This window comes from Pungitius pungitius, unplaced genomic scaffold (assembly GCF_949316345.1).
Source record: "Pungitius pungitius unplaced genomic scaffold, fPunPun2.1 scaffold_28, whole genome shotgun sequence".
Taxonomy (NCBI): Eukaryota; Metazoa; Chordata; class Actinopteri; order Perciformes; family Gasterosteidae; genus Pungitius; species Pungitius pungitius.
In genome coordinates this window covers 918,809-945,505 of record NW_026909895.1, presented here as the reverse complement: position 1 = coordinate 945,505, position 26,697 = coordinate 918,809, and the positions used below count along the sequence as shown (strand labels likewise).

General features: G+C 44.8%; 57 non-coding genes across 57 annotated transcripts; all 57 read right to left on the bottom strand.

Moving 5' to 3' along the window:
* Positions 1-201: 201 nt before the first annotated feature.
* LOC134122342 (5S ribosomal RNA) lies at positions 202-320 on the bottom strand. Its single transcript, XR_009953882.1, has one exon. It is a non-coding gene; the product is annotated as a 5S ribosomal RNA (ribosomal RNA).
* Positions 321-659: 339 nt separating this feature from the next.
* Positions 660-778, bottom strand: LOC134121439 (5S ribosomal RNA). The gene has a single exon (XR_009952980.1). It is a non-coding gene; the product is annotated as a 5S ribosomal RNA (ribosomal RNA).
* A 344-nt stretch (positions 779-1,122) lies between these two features.
* On the bottom strand, positions 1,123-1,241 carry LOC134121438 (5S ribosomal RNA). Its single transcript, XR_009952979.1, has one exon. It is a non-coding gene; the product is annotated as a 5S ribosomal RNA (ribosomal RNA).
* A 339-nt stretch (positions 1,242-1,580) lies between these two features.
* LOC134121437 (5S ribosomal RNA) lies at positions 1,581-1,699 on the bottom strand. The gene has a single exon (XR_009952978.1). It is a non-coding gene; the product is annotated as a 5S ribosomal RNA (ribosomal RNA).
* A 344-nt stretch (positions 1,700-2,043) lies between these two features.
* On the bottom strand, positions 2,044-2,162 carry LOC134121436 (5S ribosomal RNA). The gene has a single exon (XR_009952977.1). It is a non-coding gene; the product is annotated as a 5S ribosomal RNA (ribosomal RNA).
* A 339-nt stretch (positions 2,163-2,501) lies between these two features.
* LOC134121434 (5S ribosomal RNA) lies at positions 2,502-2,620 on the bottom strand. Its single transcript, XR_009952975.1, has one exon. It is a non-coding gene; the product is annotated as a 5S ribosomal RNA (ribosomal RNA).
* A 396-nt stretch (positions 2,621-3,016) lies between these two features.
* LOC134122058 (5S ribosomal RNA) lies at positions 3,017-3,135 on the bottom strand. Its single transcript, XR_009953599.1, has one exon. It is a non-coding gene; the product is annotated as a 5S ribosomal RNA (ribosomal RNA).
* Positions 3,136-3,531: 396 nt separating this feature from the next.
* Positions 3,532-3,650, bottom strand: LOC134121584 (5S ribosomal RNA). The gene has a single exon (XR_009953125.1). It is a non-coding gene; the product is annotated as a 5S ribosomal RNA (ribosomal RNA).
* Positions 3,651-3,989: 339 nt separating this feature from the next.
* On the bottom strand, positions 3,990-4,108 carry LOC134121433 (5S ribosomal RNA). The gene has a single exon (XR_009952974.1). It is a non-coding gene; the product is annotated as a 5S ribosomal RNA (ribosomal RNA).
* A 398-nt stretch (positions 4,109-4,506) lies between these two features.
* On the bottom strand, positions 4,507-4,625 carry LOC134121432 (5S ribosomal RNA). Its single transcript, XR_009952973.1, has one exon. It is a non-coding gene; the product is annotated as a 5S ribosomal RNA (ribosomal RNA).
* A 339-nt stretch (positions 4,626-4,964) lies between these two features.
* LOC134121431 (5S ribosomal RNA) lies at positions 4,965-5,083 on the bottom strand. Its single transcript, XR_009952972.1, has one exon. It is a non-coding gene; the product is annotated as a 5S ribosomal RNA (ribosomal RNA).
* Positions 5,084-5,427: 344 nt separating this feature from the next.
* On the bottom strand, positions 5,428-5,546 carry LOC134121430 (5S ribosomal RNA). The gene has a single exon (XR_009952971.1). It is a non-coding gene; the product is annotated as a 5S ribosomal RNA (ribosomal RNA).
* A 339-nt stretch (positions 5,547-5,885) lies between these two features.
* Positions 5,886-6,004, bottom strand: LOC134121429 (5S ribosomal RNA). Its single transcript, XR_009952970.1, has one exon. It is a non-coding gene; the product is annotated as a 5S ribosomal RNA (ribosomal RNA).
* Positions 6,005-6,348: 344 nt separating this feature from the next.
* On the bottom strand, positions 6,349-6,467 carry LOC134121428 (5S ribosomal RNA). Its single transcript, XR_009952969.1, has one exon. It is a non-coding gene; the product is annotated as a 5S ribosomal RNA (ribosomal RNA).
* Positions 6,468-6,863: 396 nt separating this feature from the next.
* LOC134121583 (5S ribosomal RNA) lies at positions 6,864-6,982 on the bottom strand. The gene has a single exon (XR_009953124.1). It is a non-coding gene; the product is annotated as a 5S ribosomal RNA (ribosomal RNA).
* A 339-nt stretch (positions 6,983-7,321) lies between these two features.
* On the bottom strand, positions 7,322-7,440 carry LOC134121427 (5S ribosomal RNA). Its single transcript, XR_009952968.1, has one exon. It is a non-coding gene; the product is annotated as a 5S ribosomal RNA (ribosomal RNA).
* A 398-nt stretch (positions 7,441-7,838) lies between these two features.
* On the bottom strand, positions 7,839-7,957 carry LOC134121426 (5S ribosomal RNA). Its single transcript, XR_009952967.1, has one exon. It is a non-coding gene; the product is annotated as a 5S ribosomal RNA (ribosomal RNA).
* A 339-nt stretch (positions 7,958-8,296) lies between these two features.
* On the bottom strand, positions 8,297-8,415 carry LOC134121425 (5S ribosomal RNA). Its single transcript, XR_009952966.1, has one exon. It is a non-coding gene; the product is annotated as a 5S ribosomal RNA (ribosomal RNA).
* Positions 8,416-8,759: 344 nt separating this feature from the next.
* LOC134121423 (5S ribosomal RNA) lies at positions 8,760-8,878 on the bottom strand. The gene has a single exon (XR_009952964.1). It is a non-coding gene; the product is annotated as a 5S ribosomal RNA (ribosomal RNA).
* A 339-nt stretch (positions 8,879-9,217) lies between these two features.
* Positions 9,218-9,336, bottom strand: LOC134121422 (5S ribosomal RNA). Its single transcript, XR_009952963.1, has one exon. It is a non-coding gene; the product is annotated as a 5S ribosomal RNA (ribosomal RNA).
* Positions 9,337-9,680: 344 nt separating this feature from the next.
* On the bottom strand, positions 9,681-9,799 carry LOC134121421 (5S ribosomal RNA). The gene has a single exon (XR_009952962.1). It is a non-coding gene; the product is annotated as a 5S ribosomal RNA (ribosomal RNA).
* Positions 9,800-10,138: 339 nt separating this feature from the next.
* On the bottom strand, positions 10,139-10,257 carry LOC134121420 (5S ribosomal RNA). Its single transcript, XR_009952961.1, has one exon. It is a non-coding gene; the product is annotated as a 5S ribosomal RNA (ribosomal RNA).
* A 344-nt stretch (positions 10,258-10,601) lies between these two features.
* On the bottom strand, positions 10,602-10,720 carry LOC134121419 (5S ribosomal RNA). The gene has a single exon (XR_009952960.1). It is a non-coding gene; the product is annotated as a 5S ribosomal RNA (ribosomal RNA).
* Positions 10,721-11,059: 339 nt separating this feature from the next.
* LOC134121417 (5S ribosomal RNA) lies at positions 11,060-11,178 on the bottom strand. Its single transcript, XR_009952958.1, has one exon. It is a non-coding gene; the product is annotated as a 5S ribosomal RNA (ribosomal RNA).
* A 344-nt stretch (positions 11,179-11,522) lies between these two features.
* Positions 11,523-11,641, bottom strand: LOC134121416 (5S ribosomal RNA). Its single transcript, XR_009952957.1, has one exon. It is a non-coding gene; the product is annotated as a 5S ribosomal RNA (ribosomal RNA).
* Positions 11,642-11,980: 339 nt separating this feature from the next.
* Positions 11,981-12,099, bottom strand: LOC134121415 (5S ribosomal RNA). Its single transcript, XR_009952956.1, has one exon. It is a non-coding gene; the product is annotated as a 5S ribosomal RNA (ribosomal RNA).
* A 344-nt stretch (positions 12,100-12,443) lies between these two features.
* LOC134121414 (5S ribosomal RNA) lies at positions 12,444-12,562 on the bottom strand. Its single transcript, XR_009952955.1, has one exon. It is a non-coding gene; the product is annotated as a 5S ribosomal RNA (ribosomal RNA).
* A 339-nt stretch (positions 12,563-12,901) lies between these two features.
* LOC134121413 (5S ribosomal RNA) lies at positions 12,902-13,020 on the bottom strand. Its single transcript, XR_009952954.1, has one exon. It is a non-coding gene; the product is annotated as a 5S ribosomal RNA (ribosomal RNA).
* A 344-nt stretch (positions 13,021-13,364) lies between these two features.
* LOC134121411 (5S ribosomal RNA) lies at positions 13,365-13,483 on the bottom strand. Its single transcript, XR_009952952.1, has one exon. It is a non-coding gene; the product is annotated as a 5S ribosomal RNA (ribosomal RNA).
* A 339-nt stretch (positions 13,484-13,822) lies between these two features.
* On the bottom strand, positions 13,823-13,941 carry LOC134121410 (5S ribosomal RNA). Its single transcript, XR_009952951.1, has one exon. It is a non-coding gene; the product is annotated as a 5S ribosomal RNA (ribosomal RNA).
* Positions 13,942-14,285: 344 nt separating this feature from the next.
* On the bottom strand, positions 14,286-14,404 carry LOC134121409 (5S ribosomal RNA). Its single transcript, XR_009952950.1, has one exon. It is a non-coding gene; the product is annotated as a 5S ribosomal RNA (ribosomal RNA).
* A 339-nt stretch (positions 14,405-14,743) lies between these two features.
* Positions 14,744-14,862, bottom strand: LOC134121860 (5S ribosomal RNA). Its single transcript, XR_009953401.1, has one exon. It is a non-coding gene; the product is annotated as a 5S ribosomal RNA (ribosomal RNA).
* Positions 14,863-15,206: 344 nt separating this feature from the next.
* Positions 15,207-15,325, bottom strand: LOC134121408 (5S ribosomal RNA). The gene has a single exon (XR_009952949.1). It is a non-coding gene; the product is annotated as a 5S ribosomal RNA (ribosomal RNA).
* A 339-nt stretch (positions 15,326-15,664) lies between these two features.
* LOC134121407 (5S ribosomal RNA) lies at positions 15,665-15,783 on the bottom strand. Its single transcript, XR_009952948.1, has one exon. It is a non-coding gene; the product is annotated as a 5S ribosomal RNA (ribosomal RNA).
* Positions 15,784-16,127: 344 nt separating this feature from the next.
* LOC134121406 (5S ribosomal RNA) lies at positions 16,128-16,246 on the bottom strand. Its single transcript, XR_009952947.1, has one exon. It is a non-coding gene; the product is annotated as a 5S ribosomal RNA (ribosomal RNA).
* A 339-nt stretch (positions 16,247-16,585) lies between these two features.
* Positions 16,586-16,704, bottom strand: LOC134121405 (5S ribosomal RNA). Its single transcript, XR_009952946.1, has one exon. It is a non-coding gene; the product is annotated as a 5S ribosomal RNA (ribosomal RNA).
* A 344-nt stretch (positions 16,705-17,048) lies between these two features.
* Positions 17,049-17,167, bottom strand: LOC134121404 (5S ribosomal RNA). The gene has a single exon (XR_009952945.1). It is a non-coding gene; the product is annotated as a 5S ribosomal RNA (ribosomal RNA).
* A 339-nt stretch (positions 17,168-17,506) lies between these two features.
* On the bottom strand, positions 17,507-17,625 carry LOC134121403 (5S ribosomal RNA). Its single transcript, XR_009952944.1, has one exon. It is a non-coding gene; the product is annotated as a 5S ribosomal RNA (ribosomal RNA).
* Positions 17,626-17,969: 344 nt separating this feature from the next.
* LOC134121402 (5S ribosomal RNA) lies at positions 17,970-18,088 on the bottom strand. Its single transcript, XR_009952943.1, has one exon. It is a non-coding gene; the product is annotated as a 5S ribosomal RNA (ribosomal RNA).
* Positions 18,089-18,427: 339 nt separating this feature from the next.
* Positions 18,428-18,546, bottom strand: LOC134121400 (5S ribosomal RNA). Its single transcript, XR_009952941.1, has one exon. It is a non-coding gene; the product is annotated as a 5S ribosomal RNA (ribosomal RNA).
* A 344-nt stretch (positions 18,547-18,890) lies between these two features.
* LOC134121399 (5S ribosomal RNA) lies at positions 18,891-19,009 on the bottom strand. The gene has a single exon (XR_009952940.1). It is a non-coding gene; the product is annotated as a 5S ribosomal RNA (ribosomal RNA).
* Positions 19,010-19,348: 339 nt separating this feature from the next.
* Positions 19,349-19,467, bottom strand: LOC134121398 (5S ribosomal RNA). Its single transcript, XR_009952939.1, has one exon. It is a non-coding gene; the product is annotated as a 5S ribosomal RNA (ribosomal RNA).
* A 344-nt stretch (positions 19,468-19,811) lies between these two features.
* LOC134121397 (5S ribosomal RNA) lies at positions 19,812-19,930 on the bottom strand. The gene has a single exon (XR_009952938.1). It is a non-coding gene; the product is annotated as a 5S ribosomal RNA (ribosomal RNA).
* Positions 19,931-20,269: 339 nt separating this feature from the next.
* Positions 20,270-20,388, bottom strand: LOC134121859 (5S ribosomal RNA). Its single transcript, XR_009953400.1, has one exon. It is a non-coding gene; the product is annotated as a 5S ribosomal RNA (ribosomal RNA).
* Positions 20,389-20,732: 344 nt separating this feature from the next.
* LOC134121396 (5S ribosomal RNA) lies at positions 20,733-20,851 on the bottom strand. Its single transcript, XR_009952937.1, has one exon. It is a non-coding gene; the product is annotated as a 5S ribosomal RNA (ribosomal RNA).
* Positions 20,852-21,190: 339 nt separating this feature from the next.
* On the bottom strand, positions 21,191-21,309 carry LOC134121395 (5S ribosomal RNA). Its single transcript, XR_009952936.1, has one exon. It is a non-coding gene; the product is annotated as a 5S ribosomal RNA (ribosomal RNA).
* Positions 21,310-21,653: 344 nt separating this feature from the next.
* On the bottom strand, positions 21,654-21,772 carry LOC134121394 (5S ribosomal RNA). Its single transcript, XR_009952935.1, has one exon. It is a non-coding gene; the product is annotated as a 5S ribosomal RNA (ribosomal RNA).
* Positions 21,773-22,111: 339 nt separating this feature from the next.
* Positions 22,112-22,230, bottom strand: LOC134122293 (5S ribosomal RNA). The gene has a single exon (XR_009953833.1). It is a non-coding gene; the product is annotated as a 5S ribosomal RNA (ribosomal RNA).
* A 344-nt stretch (positions 22,231-22,574) lies between these two features.
* On the bottom strand, positions 22,575-22,693 carry LOC134121393 (5S ribosomal RNA). Its single transcript, XR_009952934.1, has one exon. It is a non-coding gene; the product is annotated as a 5S ribosomal RNA (ribosomal RNA).
* A 339-nt stretch (positions 22,694-23,032) lies between these two features.
* Positions 23,033-23,151, bottom strand: LOC134121392 (5S ribosomal RNA). The gene has a single exon (XR_009952933.1). It is a non-coding gene; the product is annotated as a 5S ribosomal RNA (ribosomal RNA).
* A 344-nt stretch (positions 23,152-23,495) lies between these two features.
* On the bottom strand, positions 23,496-23,614 carry LOC134121391 (5S ribosomal RNA). The gene has a single exon (XR_009952932.1). It is a non-coding gene; the product is annotated as a 5S ribosomal RNA (ribosomal RNA).
* Positions 23,615-23,953: 339 nt separating this feature from the next.
* On the bottom strand, positions 23,954-24,072 carry LOC134121389 (5S ribosomal RNA). Its single transcript, XR_009952930.1, has one exon. It is a non-coding gene; the product is annotated as a 5S ribosomal RNA (ribosomal RNA).
* A 396-nt stretch (positions 24,073-24,468) lies between these two features.
* Positions 24,469-24,587, bottom strand: LOC134122292 (5S ribosomal RNA). Its single transcript, XR_009953832.1, has one exon. It is a non-coding gene; the product is annotated as a 5S ribosomal RNA (ribosomal RNA).
* A 342-nt stretch (positions 24,588-24,929) lies between these two features.
* LOC134121388 (5S ribosomal RNA) lies at positions 24,930-25,048 on the bottom strand. The gene has a single exon (XR_009952929.1). It is a non-coding gene; the product is annotated as a 5S ribosomal RNA (ribosomal RNA).
* A 396-nt stretch (positions 25,049-25,444) lies between these two features.
* Positions 25,445-25,563, bottom strand: LOC134122290 (5S ribosomal RNA). Its single transcript, XR_009953830.1, has one exon. It is a non-coding gene; the product is annotated as a 5S ribosomal RNA (ribosomal RNA).
* A 342-nt stretch (positions 25,564-25,905) lies between these two features.
* On the bottom strand, positions 25,906-26,024 carry LOC134121387 (5S ribosomal RNA). Its single transcript, XR_009952928.1, has one exon. It is a non-coding gene; the product is annotated as a 5S ribosomal RNA (ribosomal RNA).
* A 339-nt stretch (positions 26,025-26,363) lies between these two features.
* LOC134122339 (5S ribosomal RNA) lies at positions 26,364-26,482 on the bottom strand. Its single transcript, XR_009953879.1, has one exon. It is a non-coding gene; the product is annotated as a 5S ribosomal RNA (ribosomal RNA).
* Between the last annotated feature and the right edge of the window lie 215 nt (positions 26,483-26,697).

Sequence of the window (26,697 nt, the reverse complement as noted above, 5' to 3'; positions counted from 1 at the left end):
TAACATGTTGGGTTAGCACCTGTATTTCAACGGCTAAATTACAAACAACAGTATGCCAATGGTAAATGTTGACCAACACTAATTTAGCAATCATGAAACGGAATCATTTTGGATAATATTGTCTAATTTCCTTTCATATCCAACGTTAAAACAGGTGTACAATCTGCGGCGCTCGGCGGCTTTCGGAGAGAGAAGTGAAAAAGCTTACTTCACCTGGGATTCCCAGGCGGTCTTCCATCCAGGTACTAACCAGGCCCTGCTCTGCTTAGCTTCCGAGATCAGACGAGATCGGGCGGAACCAGAGAGGTATGGCCGTAAGCTGCTTTTTATCTTTTTCCTAATCCTTTATAATGCGTCAATGAATTATGACACGCCTGACGTTGGCATCTTTGTGTGGGTTAAATAAGGGTATGCAAAGAAGGCTGTGACATCCCATGCCGAAAATTGGATGGACTAGAGAAGACCCGCCCAGGAGTCCCAGCCAATCGGTGAATGGCCATTGCAGTCCCCGCCACCTCAAATGGCCTGACGATGGTATGGACGTAAGCCACCTTTCATCTTCTTCCTATTGCATCTCTTCTACAATGTGAATTTTTTTTTACAATTGTGTAGGTGTACAATCTACGGCGCTGGGCGGCTTTCAGAGAGAGAAGTTAAAAAGCTTACGGCACCTGGGATTCCCAGGCGGTCTTCCATCCAGGTACTAACCAGGCCCTGCTCTGCTTAGCTTCCGAGATCAGACGAGATCGGGCGGAACCAGAGAGGTATGGCCGTAAGCTGCTTTTCATCTTTTTCCTAATCCTTTAAAACGTGTCAAAGATAATCAGAAGTTTCTTTTTCTAAAATTGAAGCAGTTCTTAGCATTGGCAAGAGAGGTTCCTAAAGCCTGAAGGTAACTTTACTTTTCTTCACTGGCAATTCTAACATGTTGGGTTAGCACCTGTATTTCAACGGCTAAATTACAAACAACAGTATGCCAATCGTAAATGTTGACCAACACTAATTTAGCAATCATGAAACGGAATCATTTTGGATAATATTGTCTAATTTCCTTTCATATCCAACGTTAAAACAGGTGTACAATCTGCGGCGCTCGGCGGCTTTCGGAGAGAGAAGTGAAAAAGCTTACGGCACCTGGGATTCCCAGGCGGTCTTCCATCCAGGTACTAACCAGGCCCTGCTCTGCTTAGCTTCCGAGATCAGACGAGATCGGGCGGAACCAGAGAGGTATGGCCGTAAGCTGCTTTTTATCTTTTTCCTAATCCTTTATAATGCGTCAATGAATTATGACACGCCTGCCGTTGGCATCTTTGTGTGGGTTAAATAAGGGTATGCAAAGAAGGCTGTGACATCCCATGCCGAAAATTGGATGGACTAGAGAAGACCCGCCCAGGAGTCCCAGCCAATCGGTGAATGGCCATTGCAGTCCCCGCCACCTCAAATGGCCTGACGATGGTATGGACGTAAGCCACCTTTCATCTTCTTCCTATTGCATCTCTTCTACAATGTGAATTTTTTTTTACAATTGTGTAGGTGTACAATCTACGGCGCTGGGCGGCTTTCAGAGAGAGAAGTTAAAAAGCTTACGGCACCTGGGATTCCCAGGCGGTCTTCCATCCAGGTACTAACCAGGCCCTGCTCTGCTTAGCTTCCGAGATCAGACGAGATCGGGCGGAACCAGAGAGGTATGGCCGTAAGCTGCTTTTCATCTTTTTCCTAATCCTTTAAAACGTGTCAAAGATAATCAGAAGTTTCTTTTTCTAAAATTGAAGCAGTTCTTAGCATTGGCAAGAGAGGTTCCTAAAGCCTGAAGGTAACTTTACTTTTCTTCACTGGCAATTCTAACATGTTGGGTTAGCACCTGTATTTCAACGGCTAAATTACAAACAACAGTATGCCAATGGTAAATGTTGACCAACACTAATTTAGCAATCATGAAACGGAATCATTTTGGATAATATTGTCTAATTTCCTTTCATATCCAACGTTAAAACAGGTGTACAATCTGCGGCGCTCGGCGGCTTTCGGAGAGAGAAGTGAAAAAGCTTACGGCACCTGGGATTCCCAGGCGGTCTTCCATCCAGGTACTAACCAGGCCCTGCTCTGCTTAGCTTCCGAGATCAGACGAGATCGGGCGGAACCAGAGAGGTATGGCCGTAAGCTGCTTTTTATCTTTTTCCTAATCCTTTATAATGCGTCAATGAATTATGACACGCCTGCCGTTGGCATCTTTGTGTGGGTTAAATAAGGGTATGCAAAGAAGGCTGTGACATCCCATGCCGAAAATTGGATGGACTAGAGAAGACCCGCCCAGGAGTCCCAGCCAATCGGTGAATGGCCATTGCAGTCCCCGCCACCTCAAATGGCCTGACGATGGTATGGACGTAAGCCACCTTTCATCTTCTTCCTATTGCATCTCTTCTACAATGTGAATTTTTTTTTACAATTGTGTAGGTGTACAATCTACGGCGCTGGGCGGCTTTCAGAGAGAGAAGTTAAAAAGCTTACGGCACCTGGGATTCCCAGGCGGTCTTCCATCCAGGTACTAACCAGGCCCTGCTCTGCTTAGCTTCCGAGATCAGACGAGATCGGGCGGAACCAGAGAGGTATGGCCGTAAGCTGCTTTTCATCTTTTTCCTAATCCTTTAAAACGTGTCAAAGATAATCAGAAGTTTCTTTTTCTAAAATTGAAGCAGTTCTTAGCATTGGCAAGAGAGGTTTCTAAAACCTGAAGGTAACTTTACTTTTCTTCACTGGCAATTCTAACATGTTGGGTTAGCACCTGTATTTCAACGGCTAAATTACAAACAAAAGTATGCCAATTGTTAAATGTTGATCAACACTAATTTAGCAACCATGAAACGGAATCATTTTGGATAATATTGTCTAATTGCCTTTCATATCCAACGTTAAAACAACACTAAACATGCATCTCTTCAACAATGTGATATACTTTTTGTAATTTGTAGGTGTACAATCTGCGGCGCTCGGCGGCTTTCGGTGAGAGAAGTGAAAAAGCTTACGGCACCTGGGATTCCCAGGCGGTCTTCCATCCAGGTACTAACCAGGCCCCGCTCTGCTTAGCTTCCGAGATCAGACGAGATCGGGCGGAACCAGAGAGGTATGGCTGTAAGCTGCTTTTTATCTTTTTCCTAATCCTTTAAAACGTGTCAAAGATAATCAGAAGTTTCTTTTTCTAAAATTGAAGCAGTTCTTAGCATTGGCAAGAGAGGTTCCTAAAACCTGAAGGGAACTTTACTTTTCTTCACTGGTAAATCTAACATGTTTGGTTAGCACCTGTATTTCAACGGCTAAATTACAAACAATAGTATGCCAATCGTAAAATGTTGATCAACACTAATTTAGCAATCATGAAACGGAATCATTTTGGATAATATTGTCTAATTTCCTTTCATATCCAACGTTAAAACAACACTAAACATGCATCTCTTCAACAATGTGATATACTTTTTGTAATTTGTAGGTGTACAATCTGCGGCGCTCGGCGGCTTTCGGTGAGAGAAGTGAAAAAGCTTACGGCACCTGGGATTCCCAGGCGGTCTTCCATCCAGGTACTAACCAGGCCCTGCTCTGCTTAGCATCCGAGATCAGACGAGATCGGGCGGAACCAGAGAGGTATGGCCGTAAGCTGCTTTTTATCTTTTTCCTAATCCTTTATAATGCGTCAAAAAATTATGTCACGCCTGCCGTTGGCATCTTTGTGTGGGTTAAATAAGGGTATGCAAAGAAGGCTGTGACATCCTATGGCGAAAATTGGATGGACTAGAGAAGACCCGCCCAGGAGTCCCAGCCAATCGGTGGATGGCCATTGCAGTCCCCGCCACCTCAAATGGCCTGATGATGGTATGGACGTAAGCCACCTTTCATCTTCTTCCTATTGCATCTCTTCTACAATGTGATAAACTTTTTACAATTGTGTAGGTGTACAAGCTACGGCGCTGGGCGGCTTTCAGAGAGAGAAGTGAAAAAGCTTACGGCACCTGGGATTCCCAGGCGGTCTTCCATCCAGGTACTAACCAGGCCCTGCTCTGCTTAGCTTCCGAGATCAGACGAGATCGGGCGGAACCAGAGAGGTATGGCCGTAAGCTGCTTTTTATCTTTTTCCTAATCCTTTATAATGCGTCAAAGATAATCAGAAGAGTTTCTTTTTCTAAAATTGAAGCAGTTCTTAGGATTGGCAAGAGAGGTTTCTAAAACCTGAAGGTAACTTTACTTTTCTTCACTGGCAATTCTAACATGTTGGGTTAGCACCTGTATTTCAACGGCTAAATTACAAACAAAAGTATGCCAATTGTTAAATGTTGATCAACACTAATTTAGCAACCATGAAACGGAATCATTTTGGATAATATTGTCTAATTGCCTTTCATATCCAACGTTAAAACAACACTAAACATGCATCTCTTCAACAATGTGATATACTTTTTGTAATTTGTAGGTGTACAATCTGCGGCGCTCGGCGGCTTTCGGTGAGAGAAGTGAAAAAGCTTACGGCACCTGGGATTCCCAGGCGGTCTTCCATCCAGGTACTAACCAGGCCCTGCTCTGCTTAGCTTCCGAGATCAGACGAGATCGGGCGGAACCAGAGAGGTATGGCCGTAAGCTGCTTTTTATCTTTTTCCTAATCCTTTATAATGCGTCAATGAATTATGACACGCCTGCCGTTGGCATCTTTGTGTGGGTTAAATAAGGGTATGCAAAGAAGGCTGTGACATCCCATGCCGAAAATTGGATGGACTAGAGAAGACCCGCCCAGGAGTCCCAGCCAATCGGTGAATGGCCATTGCAGTCCCCGCCACCTCAAATGGCCTGACGATGGTATGGACGTAAGCCACCTTTCATCTTCTTCCTATTGCATCTCTTCTACAATGTGAATTTTTTTTTACAATTGTGTAGGTGTACAATCTACGGCGCTGGGCGGCTTTCAGAGAGAGAAGTTAAAAAGCTTACGGCACCTGGGATTCCCAGGCGGTCTTCCATCCAGGTACTAACCAGGCCCTGCTCTGCTTAGCTTCCGAGATCAGACGAGATCGGGCGGAACCAGAGAGGTATGGCCGTAAGCTGCTTTTCATCTTTTTCCTAATCCTTTAAAACGTGTCAAAGATAATCAGAAGTTTCTTTTTCTAAAATTGAAGCAGTTCTTAGCATTGGCAAGAGAGGTTCCTAAAGCCTGAAGGTAACTTTACTTTTCTTCACTGGCAATTCTAACATGTTGGGTTAGCACCTGTATTTCAACGGCTAAATTACAAACAACAGTATGCCAATGGTAAATGTTGACCAACACTAATTTAGCAATCATGAAACGGAATCATTTTGGATAATATTGTCTAATTTCCTTTCATATCCAACGTTAAAACAGGTGTACAATCTGCGGCGCTCGGCGGCTTTCGGAGAGAGAAGTGAAAAAGCTTACGGCACCTGGGATTCCCAGGCGGTCTTCCATCCAGGTACTAACCAGGCCCTGCTCTGCTTAGCTTCCGAGATCAGACGAGATCGGGCGGAACCAGAGAGGTATGGCCGTAAGCTGCTTTTTATCTTTTTCCTAATCCTTTATAATGCGTCAATGAATTATGACACGCCTGACGTTGGCATCTTTGTGTGGGTTAAATAAGGGTATGCAAAGAAGGCTGTGACATCCCATGCCGAAAATTGGATGGACTAGAGAAGACCCGCCCAGGAGTCCCAGCCAATCGGTGAATGGCCATTGCAGTCCCCGCCACCTCAAATGGCCTGACGATGGTATGGACGTAAGCCACCTTTCATCTTCTTCCTATTGCATCTCTTCTACAATGTGAATTTTTTTTTACAATTGTGTAGGTGTACAATCTACGGCGCTGGGCGGCTTTCAGAGAGAGAAGTTAAAAAGCTTACGGCACCTGGGATTCCCAGGCGGTCTTCCATCCAGGTACTAACCAGGCCCTGCTCTGCTTAGCTTCCGAGATCAGACGAGATCGGGCGGAACCAGAGAGGTATGGCCGTAAGCTGCTTTTCATCTTTTTCCTAATCCTTTAAAACGTGTCAAAGATAATCAGAAGTTTCTTTTTCTAAAATTGAAGCAGTTCTTAGCATTGGCAAGAGAGGTTCCTAAAGCCTGAAAGTAACTTTACTTTTCTTCACTGGCAATTCTAACATGTTGGGTTAGCACCTGTATTTCAACGGCTAAATTACAAACAACAGTATGCCAATGGTAAATGTTGACCAACACTAATTTAGCAATCATGAAACGGAATCATTTTGGATAATATTGTCTAATTTCCTTTCATATCCAACGTTAAAACAGGTGTACAATCTGCGGCGCTCGGCGGCTTTCGGAGAGAGAAGTGAAAAAGCTTACGGCACCTGGGATTCCCAGGCGGTCTTCCATCCAGGTACTAACCAGGCCCTGCTCTGCTTAGCTTCCGAGATCAGACGAGATCGGGCGGAACCAGAGAGGTATGGCCGTAAGCTGCTTTTCATCTTTTTCCTAATCCTTTAAAACGTGTCAAAGATAATCAGAAGTTTCTTTTTCTAAAATTGAAGCAGTTCTTAGCATTGGCAAGAGAGGTTCCTAAAACCTGAAGGGAACTTTACTTTTCTTCACTGGTAAATCTAACATGTTTGGTTAGCACCTGTATTTCAACGGCTAAATTACAAACAATAGTATGCCAATCGTAAAATGTTGATCAACACTAATTTAGCAATCATGAAACGGAATCATTTTGGATAATATTGTCTAATTTCCTTTCATATCCAACGTTAAAACAACACTAAACATGCATCTCTTCAACAATGTGATATACTTTTTGTAATTTGTAGGTGTACAATCTGCGGCGCTCGGCGGCTTTCGGTGAGAGAAGTGAAAAAGCTTACGGCACCTGGGATTCCCAGGCGGTCTTCCATCCAGGTACTAACCAGGCCCTGCTCTGCTTAGCATCCGAGATCAGACGAGATCGGGCGGAACCAGAGAGGTATGGCCGTAAGCTGCTTTTTATCTTTTTCCTAATCCTTTATAATGCGTCAAAAAATTATGTCACGCCTGCCGTTGGCATCTTTGTGTGGGTTAAATAAGGGTATGCAAAGAAGGCTGTGACATCCTATGGCGAAAATTGGATGGACTAGAGAAGACCCGCCCAGGAGTCCCAGCCAATCGGTGGATGGCCATTGCAGTCCCCGCCACCTCAAATGGCCTGATGATGGTATGGACGTAAGCCACCTTTCATCTTCTTCCTATTGCATCTCTTCTACAATGTGATAAACTTTTTACAATTGTGTAGGTGTACAAGCTACGGCGCTGGGCGGCTTTCAGAGAGAGAAGTGAAAAAGCTTACGGCACCTGGGATTCCCAGGCGGTCTTCCATCCAGGTACTAACCAGGCCCTGCTCTGCTTAGCTTCCGAGATCAGACGAGATCGGGCGGAACCAGAGAGGTATGGCCGTAAGCTGCTTTTTATCTTTTTCCTAATCCTTTATAATGCGTCAAAGATAATCAGAAGAGTTTCTTTTTCTAAAATTGAAGCAGTTCTTAGGATTGGCAAGAGAGGTTTCTAAAACCTGAAGGTAACTTTACTTTTCTTCACTGGCAATTCTAACATGTTGGGTTAGCACCTGTATTTCAACGGCTAAATTACAAACAAAAGTATGCCAATTGTTAAATGTTGATCAACACTAATTTAGCAACCATGAAACGGAATCATTTTGGATAATATTGTCTAATTGCCTTTCATATCCAACGTTAAAACAACACTAAACATGCATCTCTTCAACAATGTGATATACTTTTTGTAATTTGTAGGTGTACAATCTGCGGCGCTCGGCGGCTTTCGGTGAGAGAAGTGAAAAAGCTTACGGCACCTGGGATTCCCAGGCGGTCTTCCATCCAGGTACTAACCAGGCCCTGCTCTGCTTAGCTTCCGAGATCAGACGAGATCGGGCGGAACCAGAGAGGTATGGCCGTAAGCTGCTTTTTATCTTTTTCCTAATCCTTTATAATGCGTCAATGAATTATGACACGCCTGCCGTTGGCATCTTTGTGTGGGTTAAATAAGGGTATGCAAAGAAGGCTGTGACATCCCATGCCGAAAATTGGATGGACTAGAGAAGACCCGCCCAGGAGTCCCAGCCAATCGGTGAATGGCCATTGCAGTCCCCGCCACCTCAAATGGCCTGACGATGGTATGGACGTAAGCCACCTTTCATCTTCTTCCTATTGCATCTCTTCTACAATGTGAATTTTTTTTTACAATTGTGTAGGTGTACAATCTACGGCGCTGGGCGGCTTTCAGAGAGAGAAGTTAAAAAGCTTACGGCACCTGGGATTCCCAGGCGGTCTTCCATCCAGGTACTAACCAGGCCCTGCTCTGCTTAGCTTCCGAGATCAGACGAGATCGGGCGGAACCAGAGAGGTATGGCCGTAAGCTGCTTTTCATCTTTTTCCTAATCCTTTAAAACGTGTCAAAGATAATCAGAAGTTTCTTTTTCTAAAATTGAAGCAGTTCTTAGCATTGGCAAGAGAGGTTCCTAAAGCCTGAAGGTAACTTTACTTTTCTTCACTGGCAATTCTAACATGTTGGGTTAGCACCTGTATTTCAACGGCTAAATTACAAACAACAGTATGCCAATGGTAAATGTTGACCAACACTAATTTAGCAATCATGAAACGGAATCATTTTGGATAATATTGTCTAATTTCCTTTCATATCCAACGTTAAAACAGGTGTACAATCTGCGGCGCTCGGCGGCTTTCGGAGAGAGAAGTGAAAAAGCTTACGGCACCTGGGATTCCCAGGCGGTCTTCCATCCAGGTACTAACCAGGCCCTGCTCTGCTTAGCTTCCGAGATCAGACGAGATCGGGCGGAACCAGAGAGGTATGGCCGTAAGCTGCTTTTTATCTTTTTCCTAATCCTTTATAATGCGTCAATGAATTATGACACGCCTGACGTTGGCATCTTTGTGTGGGTTAAATAAGGGTATGCAAAGAAGGCTGTGACATCCCATGCCGAAAATTGGATGGACTAGAGAAGACCCGCCCAGGAGTCCCAGCCAATCGGTGAATGGCCATTGCAGTCCCCGCCACCTCAAATGGCCTGACGATGGTATGGACGTAAGCCACCTTTCATCTTCTTCCTATTGCATCTCTTCTACAATGTGAATTTTTTTTTACAATTGTGTAGGTGTACAATCTACGGCGCTGGGCGGCTTTCAGAGAGAGAAGTTAAAAAGCTTACGGCACCTGGGATTCCCAGGCGGTCTTCCATCCAGGTACTAACCAGGCCCTGCTCTGCTTAGCTTCCGAGATCAGACGAGATCGGGCGGAACCAGAGAGGTATGGCCGTAAGCTGCTTTTCATCTTTTTCCTAATCCTTTAAAACGTGTCAAAGATAATCAGAAGTTTCTTTTTCTAAAATTGAAGCAGTTCTTAGCATTGGCAAGAGAGGTTCCTAAAGCCTGAAAGTAACTTTACTTTTCTTCACTGGCAATTCTAACATGTTGGGTTAGCACCTGTATTTCAACGGCTAAATTACAAACAACAGTATGCCAATGGTAAATGTTGACCAACACTAATTTAGCAATCATGAAACGGAATCATTTTGGATAATATTGTCTAATTTCCTTTCATATCCAACGTTAAAACAGGTGTACAATCTGCGGCGCTCGGCGGCTTTCGGAGAGAGAAGTGAAAAAGCTTACGGCACCTGGGATTCCCAGGCGGTCTTCCATCCAGGTACTAACCAGGCCCTGCTCTGCTTAGCTTCCGAGATCAGACGAGATCGGGCGGAACCAGAGAGGTATGGCCGTAAGCTGCTTTTTATCTTTTTCCTAATCCTTTATAATGCGTCAATGAATTATGACACGCCTGCCGTTGGCATCTTTGTGTGGGTTAAATAAGGGTATGCAAAGAAGGCTGTGACATCCCATGCCGAAAATTGGATGGACTAGAGAAGACCCGCCCAGGAGTCCCAGCCAATCGGTGAATGGCCATTGCAGTCCCCGCCACCTCAAATGGCCTGACGATGGTATGGACGTAAGCCACCTTTCATCTTCTTCCTATTGCATCTCTTCTACAATGTGAATTTTTTTTTACAATTGTGTAGGTGTACAATCTACGGCGCTGGGCGGCTTTCAGAGAGAGAAGTTAAAAAGCTTACGGCACCTGGGATTCCCAGGCGGTCTTCCATCCAGGTACTAACCAGGCCCTGCTCTGCTTAGCTTCCGAGATCAGACGAGATCGGGCGGAACCAGAGAGGTATGGCCGTAAGCTGCTTTTCATCTTTTTCCTAATCCTTTAAAACGTGTCAAAGATAATCAGAAGTTTCTTTTTCTAAAATTGAAGCAGTTCTTAGCATTGGCAAGAGAGGTTCCTAAAGCCTGAAGGTAACTTTACTTTTCTTCACTGGCAATTCTAACATGTTGGGTTAGCACCTGTATTTCAACGGCTAAATTACAAACAACAGTATGCCAATGGTAAATGTTGACCAACACTAATTTAGCAATCATGAAACGGAATCATTTTGGATAATATTGTCTAATTTCCTTTCATATCCAACGTTAAAACAGGTGTACAATCTGCGGCGCTCGGCGGCTTTCGGAGAGAGAAGTGAAAAAGCTTACGGCACCTGGGATTCCCAGGCGGTCTTCCATCCAGGTACTAACCAGGCCCTGCTCTGCTTAGCTTCCGAGATCAGACGAGATCGGGCGGAACCAGAGAGGTATGGCCGTAAGCTGCTTTTTATCTTTTTCCTAATCCTTTATAATGCGTCAATGAATTATGACACGCCTGCCGTTGGCATCTTTGTGTGGGTTAAATAAGGGTATGCAAAGAAGGCTGTGACATCCCATGCCGAAAATTGGATGGACTAGAGAAGACCCGCCCAGGAGTCCCAGCCAATCGGTGAATGGCCATTGCAGTCCCCGCCACCTCAAATGGCCTGACGATGGTATGGACGTAAGCCACCTTTCATCTTCTTCCTATTGCATCTCTTCTACAATGTGAATTTTTTTTTACAATTGTGTAGGTGTACAATCTACGGCGCTGGGCGGCTTTCAGAGAGAGAAGTTAAAAAGCTTACGGCACCTGGGATTCCCAGGCGGTCTTCCATCCAGGTACTAACCAGGCCCTGCTCTGCTTAGCTTCCGAGATCAGACGAGATCGGGCGGAACCAGAGAGGTATGGCCGTAAGCTGCTTTTCATCTTTTTCCTAATCCTTTAAAACGTGTCAAAGATAATCAGAAGTTTCTTTTTCTAAAATTGAAGCAGTTCTTAGCATTGGCAAGAGAGGTTCCTAAAGCCTGAAGGTAACTTTACTTTTCTTCACTGGCAATTCTAACATGTTGGGTTAGCACCTGTATTTCAACGGCTAAATTACAAACAACAGTATGCCAATGGTAAATGTTGACCAACACTAATTTAGCAATCATGAAACGGAATCATTTTGGATAATATTGTCTAATTTCCTTTCATATCCAACGTTAAAACAGGTGTACAATCTGCGGCGCTCGGCGGCTTTCGGAGAGAGAAGTGAAAAAGCTTACGGCACCTGGGATTCCCAGGCGGTCTTCCATCCAGGTACTAACCAGGCCCTGCTCTGCTTAGCTTCCGAGATCAGACGAGATCGGGCGGAACCAGAGAGGTATGGCCGTAAGCTGCTTTTTATCTTTTTCCTAATCCTTTATAATGCGTCAATGAATTATGACACGCCTGCCGTTGGCATCTTTGTGTGGGTTAAATAAGGGTATGCAAAGAAGGCTGTGACATCCCATGCCGAAAATTGGATGGACTAGAGAAGACCCGCCCAGGAGTCCCAGCCAATCGGTGAATGGCCATTGCAGTCCCCGCCACCTCAAATGGCCTGACGATGGTATGGACGTAAGCCACCTTTCATCTTCTTCCTATTGCATCTCTTCTACAATGTGAATTTTTTTTTACAATTGTGTAGGTGTACAATCTACGGCGCTGGGCGGCTTTCAGAGAGAGAAGTTAAAAAGCTTACGGCACCTGGGATTCCCAGGCGGTCTTCCATCCAGGTACTAACCAGGCCCTGCTCTGCTTAGCTTCCGAGATCAGACGAGATCGGGCGGAACCAGAGAGGTATGGCCGTAAGCTGCTTTTCATCTTTTTCCTAATCCTTTAAAACGTGTCAAAGATAATCAGAAGTTTCTTTTTCTAAAATTGAAGCAGTTCTTAGCATTGGCAAGAGAGGTTCCTAAAGCCTGAAGGTAACTTTACTTTTCTTCACTGGCAATTCTAACATGTTGGGTTAGCACCTGTATTTCAACGGCTAAATTACAAACAACAGTATGCCAATGGTAAATGTTGACCAACACTAATTTAGCAATCATGAAACGGAATCATTTTGGATAATATTGTCTAATTTCCTTTCATATCCAACGTTAAAACAGGTGTACAATCTGCGGCGCTCGGCGGCTTTCGGAGAGAGAAGTGAAAAAGCTTACGGCACCTGGGATTCCCAGGCGGTCTTCCATCCAGGTACTAACCAGGCCCTGCTCTGCTTAGCTTCCGAGATCAGACGAGATCGGGCGGAACCAGAGAGGTATGGCCGTAAGCTGCTTTTTATCTTTTTCCTAATCCTTTATAATGCGTCAATGAATTATGACACGCCTGCCGTTGGCATCTTTGTGTGGGTTAAATAAGGGTATGCAAAGAAGGCTGTGACATCCCATGCCGAAAATTGGATGGACTAGAGAAGACCCGCCCAGGAGTCCCAGCCAATCGGTGAATGGCCATTGCAGTCCCCGCCACCTCAAATGGCCTGACGATGGTATGGACGTAAGCCACCTTTCATCTTCTTCCTATTGCATCTCTTCTACAATGTGAATTTTTTTTTACAATTGTGTAGGTGTACAATCTACGGCGCTGGGCGGCTTTCAGAGAGAGAAGTTAAAAAGCTTACGGCACCTGGGATTCCCAGGCGGTCTTCCATCCAGGTACTAACCAGGCCCTGCTCTGCTTAGCTTCCGAGATCAGACGAGATCGGGCGGAACCAGAGAGGTATGGCCGTAAGCTGCTTTTCATCTTTTTCCTAATCCTTTAAAACGTGTCAAAGATAATCAGAAGTTTCTTTTTCTAAAATTGAAGCAGTTCTTAGCATTGGCAAGAGAGGTTCCTAAAGCCTGAAGGTAACTTTACTTTTCTTCACTGGCAATTCTAACATGTTGGGTTAGCACCTGTATTTCAACGGCTAAATTACAAACAACAGTATGCCAATGGTAAATGTTGACCAACACTAATTTAGCAATCATGAAACGGAATCATTTTGGATAATATTGTCTAATTTCCTTTCATATCCAACGTTAAAACAGGTGTACAATCTGCGGCGCTCGGCGGCTTTCGGAGAGAGAAGTGAAAAAGCTTACGGCACCTGGGATTCCCAGGCGGTCTTCCATCCAGGTACTAACCAGGCCCTGCTCTGCTTAGCTTCCGAGATCAGACGAGATCGGGCGGAACCAGAGAGGTATGGCCGTAAGCTGCTTTTTATCTTTTTCCTAATCCTTTATAATGCGTCAATGAATTATGACACGCCTGCCGTTGGCATCTTTGTGTGGGTTAAATAAGGGTATGCAAAGAAGGCTGTGACATCCCATGCCGAAAATTGGATGGACTAGAGAAGACCCGCCCAGGAGTCCCAGCCAATCGGTGAATGGCCATTGCAGTCCCCGCCACCTCAAATGGCCTGACGATGGTATGGACGTAAGCCACCTTTCATCTTCTTCCTATTGCATCTCTTCTACAATGTGAATTTTTTTTTACAATTGTGTAGGTGTACAATCTACGGCGCTGGGCGGCTTTCAGAGAGAGAAGTGAAAAAGCTTACGGCACCTGGGATTCCCAGGCGGTCTTCCATCCAGGTACTAACCAGGCCCTGCTCTGCTTAGCTTCCGAGATCAGACGAGATCGGGCGGAACCAGAGAGGTATGGCCGTAAGCTGCTTTTCATCTTTTTCCTAATCCTTTAAAACGTGTCAAAGATAATCAGAAGTTTCTTTTTCTAAAATTGAAGCAGTTCTTAGCATTGGCAAGAGAGGTTCCTAAAGCCTGAAGGTAACTTTACTTTTCTTCACTGGCAATTCTAACATGTTGGGTTAGCACCTGTATTTCAACGGCTAAATTACAAACAACAGTATGCCAATGGTAAATGTTGACCAACACTAATTTAGCAATCATGAAACGGAATCATTTTGGATAATATTGTCTAATTTCCTTTCATATCCAACGTTAAAACAGGTGTACAATCTGCGGCGCTCGGCGGCTTTCGGAGAGAGAAGTGAAAAAGCTTACGGCACCTGGGATTCCCAGGCGGTCTTCCATCCAGGTACTAACCAGGCCCTGCTCTGCTTAGCTTCCGAGATCAGACGAGATCGGGCGGAACCAGAGAGGTATGGCCGTAAGCTGCTTTTTATCTTTTTCCTAATCCTTTATAATGCGTCAATGAATTATGACACGCCTGCCGTTGGCATCTTTGTGTGGGTTAAATAAGGGTATGCAAAGAAGGCTGTGACATCCCATGCCGAAAATTGGATGGACTAGAGAAGACCCGCCCAGGAGTCCCAGCCAATCGGTGAATGGCCATTGCAGTCCCCGCCACCTCAAATGGCCTGACGATGGTATGGACGTAAGCCACCTTTCATCTTCTTCCTATTGCATCTCTTCTACAATGTGAATTTTTTTTTACAATTGTGTAGGTGTACAATCTACGGCGCTGGGCGGCTTTCAGAGAGAGAAGTGAAAAAGCTTACGGCACCTGGGATTCCCAGGCGGTCTTCCATCCAGGTACTAACCAGGCCCTGCTCTGCTTAGCTTCCGAGATCAGACGAGATCGGGCGGAACCAGAGAGGTATGGACGTAAGCTGCTTTTCATCTTTTTCCTAATCCTTTAAAACGTGTCAAAGATAATCAGAAGTTTCTTTTTCTAAAATTGAAGCAGTTCTTAGCATTGGCAAGAGAGGTTCCTAAAGCCTGAAGGTAACTTTACTTTTCTTCACTGGCAATTCTAACATGTTGGGTTAGCACCTGTATTTCAACGGCTAAATTACAAACAACAGTATGCCAATGGTAAATGTTGACCAACACTAATTTAGCAATCATGAAACGGAATCATTTTGGATAATATTGTCTAATTTCCTTTCATATCCAACGTTAAAACAGGTGTACAATCTGCGGCGCTCGGCGGCTTTCGGAGAGAGAAGTGAAAAAGCTTACGGCACCTGGGATTCCCAGGCGGTCTTCCATCCAGGTACTAACCAGGCCCTGCTCTGCTTAGCTTCCGAGATCAGACGAGATCGGGCGGAACCAGAGAGGTATGGCCGTAAGCTGCTTTTTATCTTTTTCCTAATCCTTTATAATGCGTCAATGAATTATGACACGCCTGCCGTTGGCATCTTTGTGTGGGTTAAATAAGGGTATGCAAAGAAGGCTGTGACATCCCATGCCGAAAATTGGATGGACTAGAGAAGACCCGCCCAGGAGTCCCAGCCAATCGGTGAATGGCCATTGCAGTCCCCGCCACCTCAAATGGCCTGACGATGGTATGGACGTAAGCCACCTTTCATCTTCTTCCTATTGCATCTCTTCTACAATGTGAATTTTTTTTTACAATTGTGTAGGTGTACAATCTACGGCGCTGGGCGGCTTTCAGAGAGAGAAGTGAAAAAGCTTACGGCACCTGGGATTCCCAGGCGGTCTTCCATCCAGGTACTAACCAGGCCCTGCTCTGCTTAGCTTCCGAGATCAGACGAGATCGGGCGGAACCAGAGAGGTATGGCCGTAAGCTGCTTTTCATCTTTTTCCTAATCCTTTAAAACGTGTCAAAGATAATCAGAAGTTTCTTTTTCTAAAATTGAAGCAGTTCTTAGCATTGGCAAGAGAGGTTCCTAAAGCCTGAAGGTAACTTTACTTTTCTTCACTGGCAATTCTAACATGTTGGGTTAGCACCTGTATTTCAACGGCTAAATTACAAACAACAGTATGCCAATGGTAAATGTTGACCAACACTAATTTAGCAATCATGAAACGGAATCATTTTGGATAATATTGTCTAATTTCCTTTCATATCCAACGTTAAAACAGGTGTACAATCTGCGGCGCTCGGCGGCTTTCGGAGAGAGAAGTGAAAAAGCTTACGGCACCTGGGATTCCCAGGCGGTCTTCCATCCAGGTACTAACCAGGCCCTGCTCTGCTTAGCTTCCGAGATCAGACGAGATCGGGCGGAACCAGAGAGGTATGGCCGTAAGCTGCTTTTTATCTTTTTCCTAATCCTTTATAATGCGTCAATGAATTATGACACGCCTGCCGTTGGCATCTTTGTGTGGGTTAAATAAGGGTATGCAAAGAAGGCTGTGACATCCCATGCCGAAAATTGGATGGACTAGAGAAGACCCGCCCAGGAGTCCCAGCCAATCGGTGAATGGCCATTGCAGTCCCCGCCACCTCAAATGGCCTGACGATGGTATGGACGTAAGCCACCTTTCATCTTCTTCCTATTGCATCTCTTCTACAATGTGAATTTTTTTTTACAATTGTGTAGGTGTACAATCTACGGCGCTGGGCGGCTTTCAGAGAGAGAAGTTAAAAAGCTTACGGCACCTGGGATTCCCAGGCGGTCTTCCATCCAGGTACTAACCAGGCCCTGCTCTGCTTAGCTTCCGAGATCAGACGAGATCGGGCGGAACCAGAGAGGTATGGCCGTAAGCTGCTTTTCATCTTTTTCCTAATCCTTTAAAACGTGTCAAAGATAATCAGAAGTTTCTTTTTCTAAAATTGAAGCAGTTCTTAGCATTGGCAAGAGAGGTTCCTAAAGCCTGAAGGTAACTTTACTTTTCTTCACTGGCAATTCTAACATGTTGGGTTAGCACCTGTATTTCAACGGCTAAATTACAAACAACAGTATGCCAATGGTAAATGTTGACCAACACTAATTTAGCAATCATGAAACGGAATCATTTTGGATAATATTGTCTAATTTCCTTTCATATCCAACGTTAAAACAGGTGTACAATCTGCGGCGCTCGGCGGCTTTCGGAGAGAGAAGTGAAAAAGCTTACGGCACCTGGGATTCCCAGGCGGTCTTCCATCCAGGTACTAACCAGGCCCTGCTCTGCTTAGCTTCCGAGATCAGACGAGATCGGGCGGAACCAGAGAGGTATGGCCGTAAGCTGCTTTTTATCTTTTTCCTAATCCTTTATAATGCGTCAATGAATTATGACACGCCTGCCGTTGGCATCTTTGTGTGGGTTAAATAAGGGTATGCAAAGAAGGCTGTGACATCCCATGCCGAAAATTGGATGGACTAGAGAAGACCCGCCCAGGAGTCCCAGCCAATCGGTGAATGGCCATTGCAGTCCCCGCCACCTCAAATGGCCTGACGATGGTATGGACGTAAGCCACCTTTCATCTTCTTCCTATTGCATCTCTTCTACAATGTGAATTTTTTTTTACAATTGTGTAGGTGTACAATCTACGGCGCTGGGCGGCTTTCAGAGAGAGAAGTTAAAAAGCTTACGGCACCTGGGATTCCCAGGCGGTCTTCCATCCAGGTACTAACCAGGCCCTGCTCTGCTTAGCTTCCGAGATCAGACGAGATCGGGCGGAACCAGAGAGGTATGGCCGTAAGCTGCTTTTCATCTTTTTCCTAATCCTTTAAAACGTGTCAAAGATAATCAGAAGTTTCTTTTTCTAAAATTGAAGCAGTTCTTAGCATTGGCAAGAGAGGTTCCTAAAGCCTGAAGGTAACTTTACTTTTCTTCACTGGCAATTCTAACATGTTGGGTTAGCACCTGTATTTCAACGGCTAAATTACAAACAACAGTATGCCAATGGTAAATGTTGACCAACACTAATTTAGCAATCATGAAACGGAATCATTTTGGATAATATTGTCTAATTTCCTTTCATATCCAACGTTAAAACAGGTGTACAATCTGCGGCGCTCGGCGGCTTTCGGAGAGAGAAGTGAAAAAGCTTACGGCACCTGGGATTCCCAGGCGGTCTTCCATCCAGGTACTAACCAGGCCCTGCTCTGCTTAGCTTCCGAGATCAGACGAGATCGGGCGGAACCAGAGAGGTATGGCCGTAAGCTGCTTTTTATCTTTTTCCTAATCCTTTATAATGCGTCAATGAATTATGACACGCCTGCCGTTGGCATCTTTGTGTGGGTTAAATAAGGGTATGCAAAGAAGGCTGTGACATCCCATGCCGAAAATTGGATGGACTAGAGAAGACCCGCCCAGGAGTCCCAGCCAATCGGTGAATGGCCATTGCAGTCCCCGCCACCTCAAATGGCCTGACGATGGTATGGACGTAAGCCACCTTTCATCTTCTTCCTATTGCATCTCTTCTACAATGTGAATTTTTTTTTACAATTGTGTAGGTGTACAATCTACGGCGCTGGGCGGCTTTCAGAGAGAGAAGTTAAAAAGCTTACGGCACCTGGGATTCCCAGGCGGTCTTCCATCCAGGTACTAACCAGGCCCTGCTCTGCTTAGCTTCCGAGATCAGACGAGATCGGGCGGAACCAGAGAGGTATGGCCGTAAGCTGCTTTTCATCTTTTTCCTAATCCTTTAAAACGTGTCAAAGATAATCAGAAGTTTCTTTTTCTAAAATTGAAGCAGTTCTTAGCATTGGCAAGAGAGGTTCCTAAAGCCTGAAGGTAACTTTACTTTTCTTCACTGGCAATTCTAACATGTTGGGTTAGCACCTGTATTTCAACGGCTAAATTACAAACAACAGTATGCCAATGGTAAATGTTGACCAACACTAATTTAGCAATCATGAAACGGAATCATTTTGGATAATATTGTCTAATTTCCTTTCATATCCAACGTTAAAACAGGTGTACAATCTGCGGCGCTCGGCGGCTTTCGGAGAGAGAAGTGAAAAAGCTTACGGCACCTGGGATTCCCAGGCGGTCTTCCATCCAGGTACTAACCAGGCCCTGCTCTGCTTAGCTTCCGAGATCAGACGAGATCGGGCGGAACCAGAGAGGTATGGCCGTAAGCTGCTTTTTATCTTTTTCCTAATCCTTTATAATGCGTCAATGAATTATGACACGCCTGCCGTTGGCATCTTTGTGTGGGTTAAATAAGGGTATGCAAAGAAGGCTGTGACATCCCATGCCGAAAATTGGATGGACTAGAGAAGACCCGCCCAGGAGTCCCAGCCAATCGGTGAATGGCCATTGCAGTCCCCGCCACCTCAAATGGCCTGACGATGGTATGGACGTAAGCCACCTTTCATCTTCTTCCTATTGCATCTCTTCTACAATGTGAATTTTTTTTTACAATTGTGTAGGTGTACAATCTACGGCGCTGGGCGGCTTTCAGAGAGAGAAGTTAAAAAGCTTACGGCACCTGGGATTCCCAGGCGGTCTTCCATCCAGGTACTAACCAGGCCCTGCTCTGCTTAGCTTCCGAGATCAGACGAGATCGGGCGGAACCAGAGAGGTATGGCCGTAAGCTGCTTTTCATCTTTTTCCTAATCCTTTAAAACGTGTCAAAGATAATCAGAAGTTTCTTTTTCTAAAATTGAAGCAGTTCTTAGCATTGGCAAGAGAGGTTCCTAAAGCCTGAAGGTAACTTTACTTTTCTTCACTGGCAATTCTAACATGTTGGGTTAGCACCTGTATTTCAACGGCTAAATTACAAACAACAGTATGCCAATGGTAAATGTTGACCAACACTAATTTAGCAATCATGAAACGGAATCATTTTGGATAATATTGTCTAATTTCCTTTCATATCCAACGTTAAAACAGGTGTACAATCTGCGGCTCTCGGCGGCTTTCGGAGAGAGAAGTGAAAAAGCTTACGGCACCTGGGATTCCCAGGCGGTCTTCCATCCAGGTACTAACCAGGCCCTGCTCTGCTTAGCTTCCGAGATCAGACGAGATCGGGCGGAACCAGAGAGGTATGGCCGTAAGCTGCTTTTTATCTTTTTCCTAATCCTTTATAATGCGTCAATGAATTATGACACGCCTGCCGTTGGCATCTTTGTGTGGGTTAAATAAGGGTATGCAAAGAAGGCTGTGACATCCCATGCCGAAAATTGGATGGACTAGAGAAGACCCGCCCAGGAGTCCCAGCCAATCGGTGAATGGCCATTGCAGTCCCCGCCACCTCAAATGGCCTGACGATGGTATGGACGTAAGCCACCTTTCATCTTCTTCCTATTGCATCTCTTCTACAATGTGAATTTTTTTTTACAATTGTGTAGGTGTACAATCTACGGCGCTGGGCGGCTTTCAGAGAGAGAAGTGAAAAAGCTTACGGCACCTGGGATTCCCAGGCGGTCTTCCATCCAGGTACTAACCAGGCCCTGCTCTGCTTAGCTTCCGAGATCAGACGAGATCGGGCGGAACCAGAGAGGTATGGACGTAAGCTGCTTTTCATCTTTTTCCTAATCCTTTAAAACGTGTCAAAGATAATCAGAAGTTTCTTTTTCTAAAATTGAAGCAGTTCTTAGCATTGGCAAGAGAGGTTCCTAAAGCCTGAAGGTAACTTTACTTTTCTTCACTGGCAATTCTAACATGTTGGGTTAGCACCTGTATTTCAACGGCTAAATTACAAACAACAGTATGCCAATGGTAAATGTTGACCAACACTAATTTAGCAATCATGAAACGGAATCATTTTGGATAATATTGTCTAATTTCCTTTCATATCCAACGTTAAAACAGGTGTACAATCTGCGGCGCTCGGCGGCTTTCGGAGAGAGAAGTGAAAAAGCTTACGGCACCTGGGATTCCCAGGCGGTCTTCCATCCAGGTACTAACCAGGCCCTGCTCTGCTTAGCTTCCGAGATCAGACGAGATCGGGCGGAACCAGAGAGGTATGGCCGTAAGCTGCTTTTTATCTTTTTCCTAATCCTTTATAATGCGTCAATGAATTATGACACGCCTGCCGTTGGCATCTTTGTGTGGGTTAAATAAGGGTATGCAAAGAAGGCTGTGACATCCCATGCCGAAAATTGGATGGACTAGAGAAGACCCGCCCAGGAGTCCCAGCCAATCGGTGAATGGCCATTGCAGTCCCCGCCACCTCAAATGGCCTGACGATGGTATGGACGTAAGCCACCTTTCATCTTCTTCCTATTGCATCTCTTCTACAATGTGAATTTTTTTTTACAATTGTGTAGGTGTACAATCTACGGCGCTGGGCGGCTTTCAGAGAGAGAAGTGAAAAAGCTTACGGCACCTGGGATTCCCAGGCGGTCTTCCATCCAGGTACTAACCAGGCCCTGCTCTGCTTAGCTTCCGAGATCAGACGAGATCGGGCGGAACCAGAGAGGTATGGCCGTAAGCTGCTTTTCATCTTTTTCCTAATCCTTTAAAACGTGTCAAAGATAATCAGAAGTTTCTTTTTCTAAAATTGAAGCAGTTCTTAGCATTGGCAAGAGAGGTTCCTAAAGCCTGAAGGTAACTTTACTTTTCTTCACTGGCAATTCTAACATGTTGGGTTAGCACCTGTATTTCAACGGCTAAATTACAAACAACAGTATGCCAATGGTAAATGTTGACCAACACTAATTTAGCAATCATGAAACGGAATCATTTTGGATAATATTGTCTAATTTCCTTTCATATCCAACGTTAAAACAGGTGTACAATCTGCGGCGCTCGGCGGCTTTCGGAGAGAGAAGTGAAAAAGCTTACGGCACCTGGGATTCCCAGGCGGTCTTCCATCCAGGTACTAACCAGGCCCTGCTCTGCTTAGCTTCCGAGATCAGACGAGATCGGGCGGAACCAGAGAGGTATGGCCGTAAGCTGCTTTTTATCTTTTTCCTAATCCTTTATAATGCGTCAATGAATTATGACACGCCTGCCGTTGGCATCTTTGTGTGGGTTAAATAAGGGTATGCAAAGAAGGCTGTGACATCCCATGCCGAAAATTGGATGGACTAGAGAAGACCCGCCCAGGGGTCCCAGCCAATCGGTGAATGGCCATTGCAGTCCCCGCCATCTCAAATGGCCTGACGATGGTACGGACGTAAGCCACCTTTCATCTTCTTCCTATTGCATCTCTTCTACAATGTGAATTTTTTTTTACAATTGTGTAGGTGTACAATTTACGGCGCTGGGCGGCTTTCAGAGAGAGAAGTGAAAAAGCTTACGGCACCTGGGATTCCCAGGCGGTCTTCCATCCAGGTACTAACCAGGCCCTGCTCTGCTTAGCTTCCGAGAACAGACGAGATCGGGCGGAACCAGAGAGGTATGGACGTAAGCTGCTTTTCATCTTTTTCCTAATCCTTTAAAACGTGTCAAAGATAATCAGAAGTTTCTTTTTCTAAAATTGAAGCAGTTCTTAGCATTGGCAAGAGAGGTTCCTAAAGCCTGAAGGTAACTTTACTTTTCTTCACTGGCAATTCTAACATGTTGGGTTAGCACCTGTATTTCAACGGCTAAATTACAAACAACAGTATGCCAATCGTAAATGTTGACCAACACTAATTTAGCAATCATGAAACGGAATCATTTTGGATAATATTGTCTAATTTCCTTTCATATCCAACGTTAAAACAGGTGTACAATCTGCGGCGCTCGGCGGCTTTCGGAGAGAGAAGTGAAAAAGCTTACGGCACCTGGGATTCCCAGGCGGTCTTCCATCCAGGTACTAACCAGGCCCTGCTCTGCTTAGCTTCCGAGATCAGACGAGATCGGGCGGAACCAGAGAGGTATGGCCGTAAGCTGCTTTTTATCTTTTTCCTAATCCTTTATAATGCGTCAATGAATTATGACACGCCTGACGTTGGCATCTTTGTGTGGGTTAAATAAGGGTATGCAAAGAAGGCTGTGACATCCCATGCCGAAAATTGGATGGACTAGAGAAGACCCGCCCAGGAGTCCCAGCCAATCGGTGAATGGCCATTGCAGTCCCCGCCACCTCAAATGGCCTGACGATGGTATGGACGTAAGCCACCTTTCATCTTCTTCCTATTGCATCTCTTCTACAATGTGAATTTTTTTTTACAATTGTGTAGGTGTACAATCTACGGCGCTGGGCGGCTTTCAGAGAGAGAAGTTAAAAAGCTTACGGCACCTGGGATTCCCAGGCGGTCTTCCATCCAGGTACTAACCAGGCCCTGCTCTGCTTAGCTTCCGAGATCAGACGAGATCGGGCGGAACCAGAGAGGTATGGCCGTAAGCTGCTTTTCATCTTTTTCCTAATCCTTTAAAACGTGTCAAAGATAATCAGAAGTTTCTTTTTCTAAAATTGAAGCAGTTCTTAGCATTGGCAAGAGAGGTTCCTAAAGCCTGAAGGTAACTTTACTTTTCTTCACTGGCAATTCTAACATGTTGGGTTAGCACCTGTATTTCAACGGCTAAATTACAAACAACAGTATGCCAATCGTAAATGTTGACCAACACTAATTTAGCAATCATGAAACGGAATCATTTTGGATAATATTGTCTAATTTCCTTTCATATCCAACGTTAAAACAGGTGTACAATCTGCGGCGCTCGGCGGCTTTCGGAGAGAGAAGTGAAAAAGCTTACGGCACCTGGGATTCCCAGGCGGTCTTCCATCCAGGTACTAACCAGGCCCTGCTCTGCTTAGCTTCCGAGATCAGACGAGATCGGGCGGAACCAGAGAGGTATGGCCGTAAGCTGCTTTTTATCTTTTTCCTAATCCTTTATAATGCGTCAATGAATTATGACACGCCTGCCGTTGGCATCTTTGTGTGGGTTAAATAAGGGTATGCAAAGAAGGCTGTGACATCCCATGCCGAAAATTGGATGGACTAGAGAAGACCCGCCCAGGAGTCCCAGCCAATCGGTGAATGGCCATTGCAGTCCCCGCCACCTCAAATGGCCTGACGATGGTATGGACGTAAGCCACCTTTCATCTTCTTCCTATTGCATCTCTTCTACAATGTGAATTTTTTTTTACAATTGTGTAGGTGTACAATCTACGGCGCTGGGCGGCTTTCAGAGAGAGAAGTTAAAAAGCTTACGGCACCTGGGATTCCCAGGCGGTCTTCCATCCAGGTACTAACCAGGCCCTGCTCTGCTTAGCTTCCGAGATCAGACGAGATCGGGCGGAACCAGAGAGGTATGGCCGTAAGCTGCTTTTCATCTTTTTCCTAATCCTTTAAAACGTGTCAAAGATAATCAGAAGTTTCTTTTTCTAAAATTGAAGCAGTTCTTAGCATTGGCAAGAGAGGTTTCTAAAACCTGAAGGTAACTTTACTTTTCTTCACTGGCAATTCTAACATGTTGGGTTAGCACCTGTATTTCAACGGCTAAATTACAAACAAAAGTATGCCAATTGTTAAATGTTGATCAACACTAATTTAGCAACCATGAAACGGAATCATTTTGGATAATATTGTCTAATTGCCTTTCATATCCAACGTTAAAACAACACTAAACATGCATCTCTTCAACAATGTGATATACTTTTTGTAATTTGTAGGTGTACAATCTGCGGCGCTCGGCGGCTTTCGGTGAGAGAAGTGAAAAAGCTTACGGCACCTGGGATTCCCAGGCGGTCTTCCATCCAGGTACTAACCAGGCCCTGCTCTGCTTAGCTTCCGAGAACAGACGAGATCGGGCGGAACCAGAGAGGTATGGACGTAAGCTGCTTTTCATCTTTTTCCTAATCCTTTAAAACGTGTCAAAGATAATCAGAAGTTTCTTTTTCTAAAATTGAAGCAGTTCTTAGCATTGGCAAGAGAGGTTCCTAAAGCCTGAAGGTAACTTTACTTTTCTTCACTGGCAATTCTAACATGTTGGGTTAGCACCTGTATTTCAACGGCTAAATTACAAACAACAGTATGCCAATCGTAAATGTTGACCAACACTAATTTAGCAATCATGAAACGGAATCATTTTGGATAATATTGTCTAATTTCCTTTCATATCCAACGTTAAAACAGGTGTACAATCTGCGGCGCTCTGCAGCTTTCAGAGAGAAGTGAAAAAGCTTACGGCACCTGGGATTCCCAGGCGGTCTTCCATCCAGGTACTAACCAGGCCCTGCTCTGCTTAGCTTCCGAGATCAGACGAGATCGGGCGGAACCAGAGAGGTATGGCCGTAAGCTGCTTTTCATCTTTTTCCTAATCCTTTAAAACGTGTCAAAGATAATCAGAAGTTTCTTTTTCTAAAATTGAAGCAGTTCTTAGCATTGGCAAGAGAGGTTTCTAAAACCTGAAGGTAACTTTACTTTTCTTCACTGGCAATTCTAACATGTTGGGTTAGCACCTGTATTTCAACGGCTAAATTACAAACAAAAGTATGCCAATTGTTAAATGTTGATCAACACTAATTTAGCAACCATGAAACGGAATCATTTTGGATAATATTGTCTAATTGCCTTTCATATCCAACGTTAAAACAACACTAAACATGCATCTCTTCAACAATGTGATATACTTTTTGTAATTTGTAGGTGTACAATCTGCGGCGCTCGGCGGCTTTCGGTGAGAGAAGTGAAAAAGCTTACGGCACCTGGGATTCCCAGGCGGTCTTCCATCCAGGTACTAACCAGGCCCTGCTCTGCTTAGCTTCCGAGAACAGACGAGATCGGGCGGAACCAGAGAGGTATGGACGTAAGCTGCTTTTCATCTTTTTCCTAATCCTTTAAAACGTGTCAAAGATAATCAGAAGTTTCTTTTTCTAAAATTGAAGCAGTTCTTAGCATTGGCAAGAGAGGTTCCTAAAGCCTGAAGGTAACTTTACTTTTCTTCACTGGCAATTCTAACATGTTGGGTTAGCACCTGTATTTCAACGGCTAAATTACAAACAACAGTATGCCAATCGTAAATGTTGACCAACACTAATTTAGCAATCATGAAACGGAATCATTTTGGATAATATTGTCTAATTTCCTTTCATATCCAACGTTAAAACAGGTGTACAATCTGCGGCGCTCTGCAGCTTTCAGAGAGAAGTGAAAAAGCTTACGGCACCTGGGATTCCCAGGCGGTCTTCCATCCAGGTACTAACCAGGCCCTGCTCTGCTTAGCTTCCGAGATCAGACGAGATCGGGCGGAACCAGAGAGGTATGGCCGTAAGCTGCTTTTTATCTTTTTCCTAATCCTTTATAATGCGTCAATGAATTATGACACGCCAGCCGTTGGCATCTTTGTGTGGGTTAAATAAGGGTATGCAAAGAAGGCTGTGACATCCCAAGCCGAAAATTGGATGGACTAGAGAAGACCCGCCCAGGAGTCCCAGCCAATCGGTGAATGGCCATTGCAGTCCCCGCCACCTCAAATGGCCTGACGATGGTACGGACGTAAGCCACCTTTCATCTTCTTCCTATTGCATCTCTTCTACAATGTGAAATTTTTTTTACAATTGTGTAGGTGTACAATCTACGGCGCTGGGCGGCTTTCAGAGAGAGAAGTGAAAAAGCTTACGGCACCTGGGGTTCCCAGGCGGTCTTCCATCCAGGTACTAACCAGGCCCTGCTCTGCTTAGCTTCCGAGAACAGACGAGATCGGGCGGAACCAGAGAGGTATGGACGTAAGCTGCTTTTCATCTTTTTCCTAATCCTTTAAAACGTGTCAAAGATAATCAGAAGTTTCTTTTTCTAAAATTGAAGCAGTTCTTAGCATTGGCAAGAGAGGTTCCTAAAGCCTGAAGGTAACTTTACTTTTCTTCACTGGCAATTCTAACATGTTGGGTTAGCACCTGTATTTCAACGGCTAAATTACAAACAACAGTATGCCAATCGTAAATGTTGA